Source organism: Podarcis filfolensis, assembly GCF_964270895.1.
Source record: "Podarcis filfolensis genome assembly, chromosome: 9".
NCBI classification, from domain to species: domain Eukaryota; kingdom Metazoa; phylum Chordata; class Lepidosauria; order Squamata; family Lacertidae; genus Podarcis; species Podarcis filfolensis.
Window position 1 is genome coordinate 3,245,098 of NC_139610.1, and position 12,679 is coordinate 3,257,776.

Genomic DNA, 12,679 nt, shown 5'->3' on the forward strand with positions numbered 1-12,679 from the left:
CTACTTTTGAGCACTCTGCACTGCCCAGTCACTTTGGCTAAAGGTCCCCCTGCCCCAGTGACTTGGGTATGGTACAATGGATAATGATCTGCAAAGTTCTTGTGCATGTGTGGTCACTATCCTTTTGGGGGTACAAACCACCGATAACTTCTTTTTATTAAATTTGTATGTCGCCCTTCATCCGAAGATCACAGGGCGGTTCACAACACAAAGGTACAAAATGAGAACACAAAATTCACAATAAAACGACAATAAACCCATAACCCCCCTTCTGCGAGCTCATTATTAATTATTGTGTCAACACAACAGCAAATTCTCCTGAATTGCCATGAGTTGCATCTAAGATCGTCTCAAGTGCAGACCCATAATATAACACATATTGTGATTGCAGTAAAAGGATTTGATACAAATTTCCTTAGAGTAAAAAAATGTTGCTTGCTATGCCCAGTCTTAAATTTGATAATACATAAATTTATTCACAACACAATCCAGCCAGAGTGAAACACTTCAATATTCTCTCCATTTCATAGGTAGATAGCTAAGCACAGCACAGGGTCTAAATTGCTAAGCAATTGATTTAATAGGCCTTCGAAATCTCCCCTGATGACTGGTGCTGAGGACTGGCTGGCAGAACTACTAGAAATTCTATTCTACGAGTATTTGACACTTAAATGAAGGAATACCTTATATTCATTTAATAGCACGGGATATGGGATATCTTTCTGTACTGAAGCTGTACATTTTCCTAAAGCAAGTCATTGTGACTCAATAGCTCATTTGCTGCTTGCCAGATGACAACCAACCATTTCTCTTTCACTCCTTTTTTCTTTTTCCATTTATCTTTTTATTTACGCAGATAAAGACTAGACTCTCAGCAAGTTCACGGAGATCAAGCAGATAGCAACGAGGACATAACTTAATTATAAGGTGTTTCTTTTGTTCCAGATAATTTCATATCTAGAAAGCGATACTGGGTGATACCCAACTAAGTCATACAGATTGAAATCAATGGGCTTAAGTTCATTGACATAAACAGGTCGACTCTGAATATGACTTAGTTGGATATCACCTGATGTGTTTGTATTTCTGAATTTCAAGTTTTGTTTTAATCTTAATATTATTTTAAAAAAAACACCAAAAGAAGCATGGAGCAGATTATTTTTAGTAACATACTAAAAAACAAACTACTATTTTAAAAAATCTTCTGCAATTGAAATTACGGTAACTGAACTTTGACATTGTTATCTTTAAGTAGGTTCTTTCTGATTTTTACAGTTTCTGCAGGAATAGAGCAAACATAAATAAATAAGAATCATTGAATCAAAGCGGTGGAAGGGACTCTAAAGCTTATTAGTTCAGCTCTCTGCACTGCAGAAATCCCCACTAAAGCATCCATGACAGATGGAGAGATATTTTTTTTTTTTAAAAAAGACAGTATTCAAACTTACAGAACGTAGCACAGTATTTATTTGACTTTTTAAATGCATGTACTACTCTTCAGCAGTGCTTTTGGGGAGGTTCAAATGATTTTTTAAAAACCACCTCATACACATCTACTCAGAAGTAAGTCCTACTGAGATCTCCCAGGTTGCAGAGTTAAAAGCCTAGAAGCACTGAAGTATTTGAGGTTGAAATACAGCTTCTGTTGGCATTAGGCAAGCCTCTCTCGGAAAGGAATTCCACAATGGGGCACTAGTACCAAAAACGGGCTCTCAGATCACCACCCATCTCCCTTAGATTGACGGGGGCCTCTGAAGACTTCAGTTCTCAAACAGGTTGACGTGGGAGTAAATATCATTTCAGATACTTGGGCCTCAAGTCATGCAGGGCTTTAAAGGTAAGCATCAGAACTTTTGATTGTGCTCAGAAAACAGCACATATTTTGGCAGCACAGTTCAAAACATTGTGACTTGTTTTTCTTTATCACTTTGAAAAGTGCTACTGCTTGAAAAGGCAAAGTGGAAAGGCACAGGCACCCCCCCCCCAATGTTGCATTTTGTGTGTTTTGGTCAATCTTTAATTGTCAGAATAATGCGCTCAGTCCATCATGATTGGAGGTTTTGCCTATAAGCACCTAATAAAGCCGGGGATGTTCTTTGCTCACCTGCTGGGATTACAGTCTGGCTAAAAGTTATAAATGGGAGCCAGACAAAGTTCCATCTTGTGCATCTTGTTGACTTTTCCCCTCAAAAACCAACAACCATTTACTTTTAAAGAAGTTAGGATTATTAGGTTCTATAAGAGAGTTGTAGCAAAAGTCAACAGGAATCTCTTTGTTTCAGTCTTCCCTGTACAGAATGGAATCTTCAAAATATCACTACCTACTTGACTGCTCAATTGCGTATTTTTGGAAAGGAAATACATAGTTACTCCTGATCTTCCACTCCAGTAAATATTTCCCTTTCATTGCAGTTTATTTGAACTGTGCGATTAAATTGCAACCACAAGGTTTCAAAAATCCGACAAATTAAAACATATTTATCTAGCCTTTTCTATGCTTAGAGTCTTTGGGCATAATTAAGGAAAAGTTGAAAGTTGGTTTCAATGCAGCAATTAAACTTGTATTTAAATCTCTCCTTTAAAATGTTTTGATTTTAGCCTTTTGCTGCATTTGTGCTTTTCCATACTTAAATCGTCTTCACCAGGAAGCTGAACTCTTTGAAGCAATTGAAGGTGTATTATTATCAACACAAATACCAAATGCAATCTGGCCAAACCCTATGGGAACTCCCATTTATCTGAATGGAGGAATTAGGGTGAAGCAATATTTTAAGTGGGTGGATGTTTGCAAAATGGTTCTGGTCTGGTCCTTCCTGGAATGCCACTTACATGAGGTAGAGCTGGAAGATTTCGGACTGACATATCACCTGTGCTGTCCCACAAGTGTCCAGTTTGTTTCCTCCCATTTCACATTTACATGAAACCACGGGGGAGATTGTCTGGAGATATGGAGAGCCATGTCACCAGCATGGCACACAGCTCTGATTCTGGCAAGGCTGTTATCTTGAACTTCAAAAGGTGACTGCAATTTGGAACTAATGAATTACAATTCATCAAGAGGTTTGACGCTATCTCCTATGGAATAACTGACAAAATGGATTTTTAAAAAACGACACTACATGTGTTAATTGGTCTACCAATGCCAGGATGTCTGGGTTATCCACAAAACAGTCATTAAGTTTGGCGTCCTTTTGTTTTGGCTTCCAGTGCCAGGTAAAGACAATTTTGTTCAGGTGTTGTTGTGTTTTTTAAATTGTCTGTGGTATTTTAAGCTGGGTGATGTTTAAAATTATCTCCCAAGCTGTGTGCGCTTTTAATGGTTTAAATTTTGATATTTTTTTCTTTGATGGTTAACTGCCTTCTGCTTTGGTGAATGAACACATTGGATATAAATTACTGAAATAAACAAACAAGTATGGTGAATTAGCTGCATGCATTAAACACACAGCTTCCAAAAGTGATTTTCTTTTGGAACAGTTAACAAAGGCAGTGCACTTCTTTCCAGTTGTAGCAGACATGTTTTATAACGACAGGTGCTTACAATAGACAAAAAGGTGACCGTTCGCAATTTATTACCAAACTGAGTTTGCTTCATTGATTTTGGTACAACAAGAGTGAAAACAAATTATGGGTATAAGTAATTAAAAACCTTTCAAGAAAAACTGTACCATTAGCAACCAATAAATAGGACAATTCCTACACTCATATTTTAGATTTTTAAAAAAGAAAGCAAGGAAAACCCTCACATATGTGTGTTGTGTACCAAAACTTTTGATTTTGATGAAAAGTTTCTTCATAAGAAAAAAAGAGATTCTGCAGAGTATGCTTATTAGTAAAACATCTTTAAATTTTTACACATTATTGACAAAATAGATTTTCATCAATGTATATCTATAAGTTAACCTGAAATAAGCAAGAACACAAATCAGGGAGGAAAAAACAAATTTGAAGGTATGCTGGATAATACTTACAGTGCTCAAACGGTGTTCCTGCCTTCAGTCACTGCTTGGAATTAAGTCACAGTCTAAAGAGCACTCATATAAGTCGCTGAGACGGAAGGGGAAAAAAACCCTGATGTGATTTAAAAAATGACTAATCAATCATTAAACCCACCTATTCCCACCTGCCACTTTCCCTTTTGTTGGCGTTAGTGAATGGTGAATCATTAACCTCAGCTGTATCTCCTAATAAGATCAACCAATATTTTTGTAAATCAGCATCACAAACATATGAAGAAATGTTTCCTATTGTTCAGTCCATAAATCTTGCCGAGAGGCCATTTAGAAATACAATTGTTTACTCTGGCCCTGCTCTTTACTAATAGCTTCCTCTCAAGAGACTCTTTCCTGACAGCTGTGTGATCATCTCAAATTTGCCATTAAATTGGTCACCAATGTTGGTTATTGGACAGAAACAAGACTTTCCAAAGGAATGGGAAATGGCCTTCTAATGGGACAAGGTGTATGGTAACGGGCATTATTAAATAAAAGGCGTAATAGAAACAGAGCAAAATAATACCATATAAACATAATAAATTGTCAAGTTCTTGGTCTTAGCATATGGTCAAGAATTTTAATATTATTTCCTTGGGGTGAAGTTATATTAATCCTTGGGGTCAAAAGGAGTTGTAGCTTTCAATGGATTATTTTTTTAATGAAAATTATCAAGTGGAGGTTGGGTCCATAAGCAAGAAAGAAGAGGGCGGGGAGTGCATAACCTTTCCCTCTGGGTCTTCCTGATCAAAATTGACTCTGTCAAGCTCCTGTTCTCCCTTCAAGGGAATAGACACAGGGAACCACCTCTTTTTTCCTCCTTTATGGAGACAGCAGCATGTGGAGGGTAAAACGGGGGTAACCATCATGTATGCAACCCAGAGACTCTGGCACATACAAATGCAACACACCGTAGTCCAAGGACTAAGTACCACTATCAAAAATTACACACAATTTTCCACCCCGAGAAAATCATTTTAACTTTTCAAAAATATATCATTGAAAGAAGCACTGAGCCTCTATTTTTTTTGGGGGGGGGGACAAAGCTTTGGAACTCTTTTTAGCTATACAGGACCATTTTGCTGTCCTCCCTGTCATCCATTCCATCAGTCAAGGCATTTAGAAACAAAAACAGCACTTGCCTCCACTTAGCATTCAAGTTATTCTGAACTTAAACCAGGAGAAGGGCCTCTCTCCTGAAAATACTCTGGAATGGCATGCAGCTCAGATCCCTGTGCCCTGCTCCATCCAGCAGCTGGTGCAGCTTTTGAAGAGCGAAAACAGGGAAATGGTTAATGAAGAGTTTTGTTGCAACACATGCACAAGCCATCTATTTTTCTTAGCAAGTAAAGCCTAGCTAAGTATTTATTACAGAAAGAGACTCACTGTGTCTGCGGTTGCAACCTTCTCTTTCTTACAAGCTCACAAAAGAAATACTAAGCAAAGCAAGGAAGGGCAAAATGGCTCAAAGTAGCAAACACTCACTGGCTATGAGAATGTGCTAAGAGCTGCAAGGAGGCAAAGTCTTCAAGAAAACAGCTCTGAGCAGTGGCACAGCGTGGGTTGCCAGTGCCCGGGGCTGCACAGAGGGGACAGGTATGAAGTATGCATTTGCATTCAACTGCCTAATGGCGTCTACATCACCAGGTGATCACAGAGATAAGAAGAGTCGTTCCACTATCACTTTCTGGTTCACATGGAGAATCTGTTTTCAACTGAGCCCAGTGACAGAAGCACACAGCTGCACATAGCTGGTGTTGAAATTTTGCATTGCCTAACAATTTTGTGTCTGGGACAACCGCCCCACTGGCTCTGAGCAATGCCACAACCAACCATAACTTTGCCCAGTACAAATCATATATTGCGTGCCCCACCCCCATATTGCAATCCTTGTATATTTAAGTTAGAAGCATGAGAGTAGATTAAAATAAGTTACAACCAGAGGCAACTGGGAACATTTTAACTTGGCAAGGTTAAAAATTGCAGCCCTGCACTTTATCATAATAGGGTATGTACAGCACTCATGTAGGAAAGTGTGCCATAACAGATGTCCAGAGTCCCATTGTACATCTATGGATTCAGGAAGAGCTTCCATGTTAAAGGGCAGAAGTTTGATTTTCACACAAGATTGACCTTAGGTTATATGGTATGGCTTACTTTCTAAACAAAGTTTTTGAACCCATTTATTTATTAGTACCTACCACTTTAAAAAAAACCCTAAGCAAACACACTTTTAAAATATAAGGAACGCTTGCTTCCAGGTGCATGCAGTTTTCCTCCACAAGAAAGTCAATTTAACTTTTCATTATCCAAAGTACTTTCTCCTCAAAATTAGAAGAAGAAAATATTCCAACCAGTAGAGCAAAATGAGTGTTTCATTTGAACCAGAATGCAGTAGAGCATAGCAGAACAAATTTACAATGGGTGACTCGGTCCTGAAGATGTGGCATAACCTCTGCTCATGTGCAGAGTATATTACACCAGAATAAACACAATCAGTTTCTTTCAGGTTTGAAGAAGGGTGTGGAGTGTGATACCTGGAAGGCACAGATCCAAAACTTTTGATTTTATAAATTCATTGACAAACTCACAAAAAAGCAAGCAAGAAATAATTCTTCTCCATCACACATTCAAGATATTCTGAACTTAAGCTTGCTGGAGCCAGATCAGAACACAAATTTTCTGAAAATATTGTGGCAAATGTTTTGGAATTGCACGTAGGTCAGATGAACCTGCCTGCTGCACCAAGGCGGCTGAGTGAATACCCAAAAATGGTTAATACACAATTTGTTGCATACTCATATACAAGCCACCCACAACTTCCTCCCCTCCAAATTCAGTTCACAGAATAAATGCAAATCAATTAAGTTTTTAAAAACATAGATAATGATTCACACTATGTCCACTGTTGCTTGTTTGCTTACACTTTCTCTCTAGCAAGGTCCAAAACAAATACTTTTTTAAAAAAACCTCCTCAAAATAGAAAACACTCCATGATCTGCAATACCAAAACATGCTAAAAGTTATGAGGGGATGTGATCTTCAAGGAAACAGCTCTGAGCCTGCTCATGGCACAGGGCTGTTCTTCCAGGTTCTCAAGCAGCTTCTCCTAATCTAGAGTTATCAGACGTCCCTGGTTCCTGGACACAGTCCTCGGACTTGCAAATCTGTCCCCGGACAAATTTCGTCCCCAGAATGTCCCCAGATCTGCAAATCTGTTCCCAGGAAACATGGCAGTAGCAGCCTCAGCAGCCCGGAGACAGCCTGGTAGCACAGTCGGCTCTGGCTGGCTTCAGGAGCTGCTTGCTGCCGTGGTGCCCACCATTTTTCCTGCGCCATGGCAGCAAGCAGCAAGCAGCTCCTGAAGAAGAAGAAGAGTTTGGATTTGATATCCCGCTTTATCACTACCTGAAGGAGTCTCAAAGCGGCTAACATTCTCCTTTCCCTTCCTCCCCCACAACAAACAGTGGGGCTGAGAGACTTCAGAGAAGTGTGACTGGCCCAAGGTCACCCAGCAGCTGCATGTGGAGGAGCGGAGACGCGAACCTGGTTCCCCAGATTACGAGTCCACTGCTCTTAACCACCACACCACACTGGCTCTCCGTGTGAAGCCAGCCAGAACCAACTGCACTACCAGGCTGGCCCCTCCTGGGCAACGCCCGCCCGCCCGTGACTCCCGAGCCTCCTCTGATCTGTCAAAACAAAGGGGGGAGGGGCAGGAGATCAGGGAAGGCTCAGGAGTCACGGGCAGGCGGTGCACCATTGCCCAGTTTTTTAAAAAACTCTGCGCATTTATGTTTCACAGGGTGCGAAAGAAGGGCTTTGCACCTTTATACAATATGCATGTATGCTTGGGCCCAGGGTCTGTTGCCTCACCACCCCCACTACTGACTCCCTGTTGCTACTCAGCTTTAAAGGGGGGAAAAAGTGTCCCCGGATTCATTGAAAAAATTCTGGTAACCATATCCTAATCTGATATTAGGGAATGCTGGATCCTTCTCCTAACAGCAGAGGGAGTTGGAGCTCACCCAGCAGCGACTGAAAAGCCAGCAGCCCTCCTACTAGTCAATAACTCCAATAGCCAAAAAGCCTCAAAATCAAATGTCAGCCATATGGTTCTTCTTCCCAGAGACACATGGGAAGGGCCTCTTTGCCATAGCTATGCTTTGGGGTTAGAATTGGCTGTGGGGTGCAGAGGTCTGAGAGAACAGGAGGTTAGCAATGTTTGAGACGCATGAAAACCTCTGGACTTGTTTATTTTAAAAAAAAATCAGAACAGCAAAATTGGATCTGCAATTGGAAGTCAGGAATGGAAAGGGTTAAGTAGCTCTTTCTCAAATCATTCCTCCACTAAAGCTGAACTCCCCCACAGCTGCATTTCACAGCTGCTATTTTAAAAAGATTGACATCTGTTCATGTGTCTCCCACATATCATTAGGAGTATGCGAATTCCTACCTTACCATTCTGCAGAAAAACTGAGTCCCTGCTCCCTGCCTTGACCTGTGCCACATGCAAAAGTGGGATAATGTTGGTCCTCTTTTTTAAAAAAGGAATTTTATTACGGTCAATGGCCAGTATCAAGATAAAAACACCAATTACAAAATTTAAAAGCTCGACTAGATAAAATGATATAAAATCACATATACATATAAAAAGCAGTTCTGAGTGGTCATTTATTTGTCAGAAAGGAAAGCCTTCTGACCTAGAAATGTCCATTGGTCAATATATTATATGTTATACTAATCCCGGGTGCTAATCATTATAGCTCGTATTTTGATTGCTGCTGCACAAAATTTGGCCTCCTTGTACGTCACAACAGGATTTTTATCAAGGAGCGACAAGTGGCAAGAAGCTGATCAGAGCATCCAGTATACTTCTAGAGTATTGGTAGAATAAGGCCAGAGCGTTCATCTCTTTAAAACAAGCACTGAAGAAGCACGTGTGCTACAGCTTCAATTTGGCCAGAGTCACAGGGGCAGCATCTCTCCAAATACGAGATCTTTCTGTAGTGTCCTTCAAGAATGGAAGAGGGGAGAGCACAGCACCCAGCCAGGCTGAAGGCCCTGTGATGTTTAGGCGGTTCCAGGCTGCTTAGATACGCCATAGGAGTTGAAAGACACCGGCTGTAATCGCTGACAGTGAAGGAAATGGACCTACCCAAATCTGTTTGGCGTTCTATGTCAGTGATACGCCGTTTGATGGCTGATTTAGCCTAACTGAAAACTAAGCAAACAATCAGGGGACAAACCCAGAGCTAGAATTTTCGTCATAACTGCCTGATGGATTGGTCCTATTTTTTTTGCCTCATGCAGCAAATTACTGCAGCATGCAGCAAATTACATGTATAAGACTAGGGTATTTTATTAAAAAGTTCTGCTAAAAATTTGGGCTCATCTTATACATGGGGGCAATCTCCCCCCATTTTCTCAATTTTTAGTCCCAAAAAAGAGGGGGCGCCTTATACACAGGGGCATGTTATATACGGAAAAATACGGTATATGTCATTTTTGCACTGTTCATCACACTTACCTTTAAACAGGCATAGGCAAACTCAGCCCTCCAGATGTTTTGAGACTACAATTCCCACCATCCCTGACCACTGGTCCTGTTAGCTAGGGATGATGGGAGTTGTAGTCCCAAAACATCTGGAGGGCCGAGTTTGCCTATGCCTGCCTTTAAACATCTTCATTATATTAGGAATTATGTTTAATCGGCTCCTAAATTAATCCTTAGCACTCAAGAACAGGAGGATTGCAAATAGATAGATTGTCGCACCCAGTGCTTTCCCCCCTAAAAATATGTTTAGGGCTACTCTTGTTTTCCTACTTGTATTGAAATGCTGCCCCTCAATGAGGCCAAACTTAGAGTCACAAAATGTTCAGGGGTATGCGTCCCCCTGCGTCCCCCCAGAAAAAAGCACTGGTTGCACCACTTTCTTGATTAAGTAGGTGGGCCTGCAAATTCCTTTCATTGGGAGAATGGGCCTTTGCATTATTAAAGAGTTTGCTAAGTATGGGTGACAAGTTGCCATACTGGCTCCAGATATAGGGCGGTATATAAATTCAATAAATAAAAATAAATAAATAGCTAAATGTCAGAGGTGCCACTTGGAAGCAGTATCATCAGTATAACATACACTGCATTGTCATGATATGAATAAAAATCCAGCCCCAAACATGGGAAAGGTAGTTCCAATGCAGATTTGGGGTGCTGGAACATCCCAGATTTGTGCACGAATACAGATTTGGAGAATTTCTTTCACATTCTGGCATATAACTTAGTTTGTCTGTTACTTGATTCTTAATCAGAGGCCTTCAGTAAGATATGTTTGAAGTAAGACGCTATCAATAAATGAGGCAGTGGTTAAATTTAAGCATGGACCACCGCCAATTACATGCATGCTGGCATCTGCCCAAAATCACTGAATGGAAAAATAAAAATGGGCTGATTGCATCAAACCGAAACACATCTTATCTGCATTAAAATACAAATTACTGAGGACCAAAATGATTGCTATGCTGTGCCAAGCTACACCTGCTGAATTGTTTTCTTCTACACAACTATTATAGGGGCAGCAGCTCTGCCTTCTTTTCCACCTGGCCACTTGCAGGAGATTCCCTGCACTCAAACATACACACATACAACACACACTTGCTGCAAGCAAATTTGAAGCTACCTGGAGCTACATTGTGGTTTAACAAAGAAACTTTAACAATCCAGTCCTAACTGAATGAAGGAAGCTCCGGATAATAAACTATTGAATAGCTAAACTTGCACCACAACCTTATTCAAATCTTATTCCAAGGGTCCAACAAAAATATAGGTTTTGATGTCCCACACTAGGGCTTGGATTCCAAGATACATTAACCCAAGAAAGTTCACAGAATACAATTCCGCACTGCAGTCCACTCCCTAAGAAAAGCCTCTGCAGAGGGTTGGGTCCCCCAAACCATGTGGAAACCTGGGAAGGTTGGAAAGGGGAGAACAGGACAAGGACCGTCTTTCTGTTAACATTCTTAAGTGAGCTGATCATAGGATCCAAGCCAAAGTCTGTCTTTTTACCAGCTATGTCACGGCTCTGAACCTTTTTATTACTTTATTACAGTAGATCTGCTTAGCCCGCTAAGTTCATACATTTTGCTGATTTTATACAACGAGAAGGGCAACTATCTGTACGCACAAGAGATAATATGTCATAAATCAAAGCAGGGTTGAAACAAAAAGCAATGTCAAGGACCGCTTCACACACATATTGCTAAAAAAAAACCCATTTAAACAGCAAACTGTTGAAACTTAAAGGTCTGCCAGAATAAGACAACTCAGCCATAGGGAAATCTTTTGTTTTTCCTGAAACTCTCAATGTGAACCTAGTAATTGTAGTCCATCCTTCCTTATGTAGGTTGTTTCGCTAGAGAGGAGCGTTCCTCATGTGTTGTGCAGAAATACACTGGTTTATTTCATTGAGATTTACTGCCCTTTTTCTTAAAATCATTCCCAAGAGTCATGTCTAGCTAGCAGCACACAGTGGGCAAATTTATTTCTAATTTATTTCATTTCCCCTTTCAACTAAAGTGCAAAATAGTTGTAGTTGGAATACGTAGCATGCCGTGCTTTTCAAAGCAGAATAAGGCCCTTAGAAATGCATGACTCATACACTTTCATCAACCTAATAAACCTAAATTTATTCTTGAATGCCAGAGAATAGAATAAAGAACTTCATTCTTTTCTTCCAAAACAACTTCCTTTCTCCCTCACTGCTGATCTAATCTTATACTGCCTAATTGAGGCCATGACCTTGCATTCTATTGCATTGCAGAATGTGAGTTTCCCCTATAAAAAATTTCTGACATAATGCTTGATCAGCTCTAATAAAATGCATGTACACATCAATGAGTGTTCCCTTCCCTTTGTTGAAGAGTGTGTAGGAGGAAGCAAGCTGGAATTCAGCTTCAGCTATGCTAGGTAAAACAAAACAATCCTCCTCTCTCTCCCAAAACCAAAGTATCCTACATTAATAATAATAGGGACCTATCCCTGGGATATCCCTGGGATTGGTGCTGGAGGAGACTCTTGAGAGTCCCATGGACTGCAAGAAGATCAAACACATCCATTCTTAAGGAAATTAGCCCTGAGTGCTCACTGGAAGGACAGATCGTGAAGCTGAGGCTCCAATACTTTGGCCACCTCATGAGAAGAGAAGACTCCCTGGAAAAGACGCTGATGTTGGGAAAGATGGAGGGCCCAAGGAGAAGGGGACGACAGAGGACGAGATGGTTGGACAGTGTTCTCGAAGCTACAAACATGAGTCTGACCAAACTGCGGGAGGCAGTGGAAGACAGGAGTGCCTGGTGTGCTCTGGTCCAGGGGGTCACAAAGAGTCGGACACGACTAAATGACTAAACAACAACAACAACAATCCCTGGGATACAGTTTTTGGATTCTAAAATTATATAACTGAATTCCACTGTGACCTGGCAATTCTCAAGGAGCAAGCACAGTTATGTCTTAAGAGATCATGTGCTAGTTTACACCTGCACGCAGATATCTTAATTTCTCAGCACTTGATAAGTGCCATTGGGAGGTGTGAACTGGCCTAACAAGAAAACATTCAGTTTCAGGCAATATGAGCATTTCATCCAAGGTGTTGTATGTGTCATGGCTCTTTTGCATATGCAAGCCATATCAC

The 12,679-nt window shown here is 40.6% G+C and overlaps 1 protein-coding gene and 2 long non-coding RNA genes across 3 annotated transcripts in view; 1 reads left to right on the forward strand and 2 right to left on the reverse strand.

Annotated features, from left to right (window-relative positions):
• Positions 1 to 12,679, forward strand: part of LOC310770353 — a 571,729-nt gene that overhangs the window by 534,647 nt on the left and 24,403 nt on the right. The gene's annotated exons all lie outside the window — the stretch shown is intronic.
• The window catches only part of LOC310770307, a 473,978-nt gene that overhangs the window by 56,767 nt on the left and 404,532 nt on the right, over positions 1 to 12,679 (reverse strand). The window lies entirely within an intron of this gene.
• Positions 1 to 12,679, reverse strand: part of SLC2A9 (solute carrier family 2 member 9) — an 85,355-nt gene that overhangs the window by 56,767 nt on the left and 15,909 nt on the right. The window lies entirely within an intron of this gene.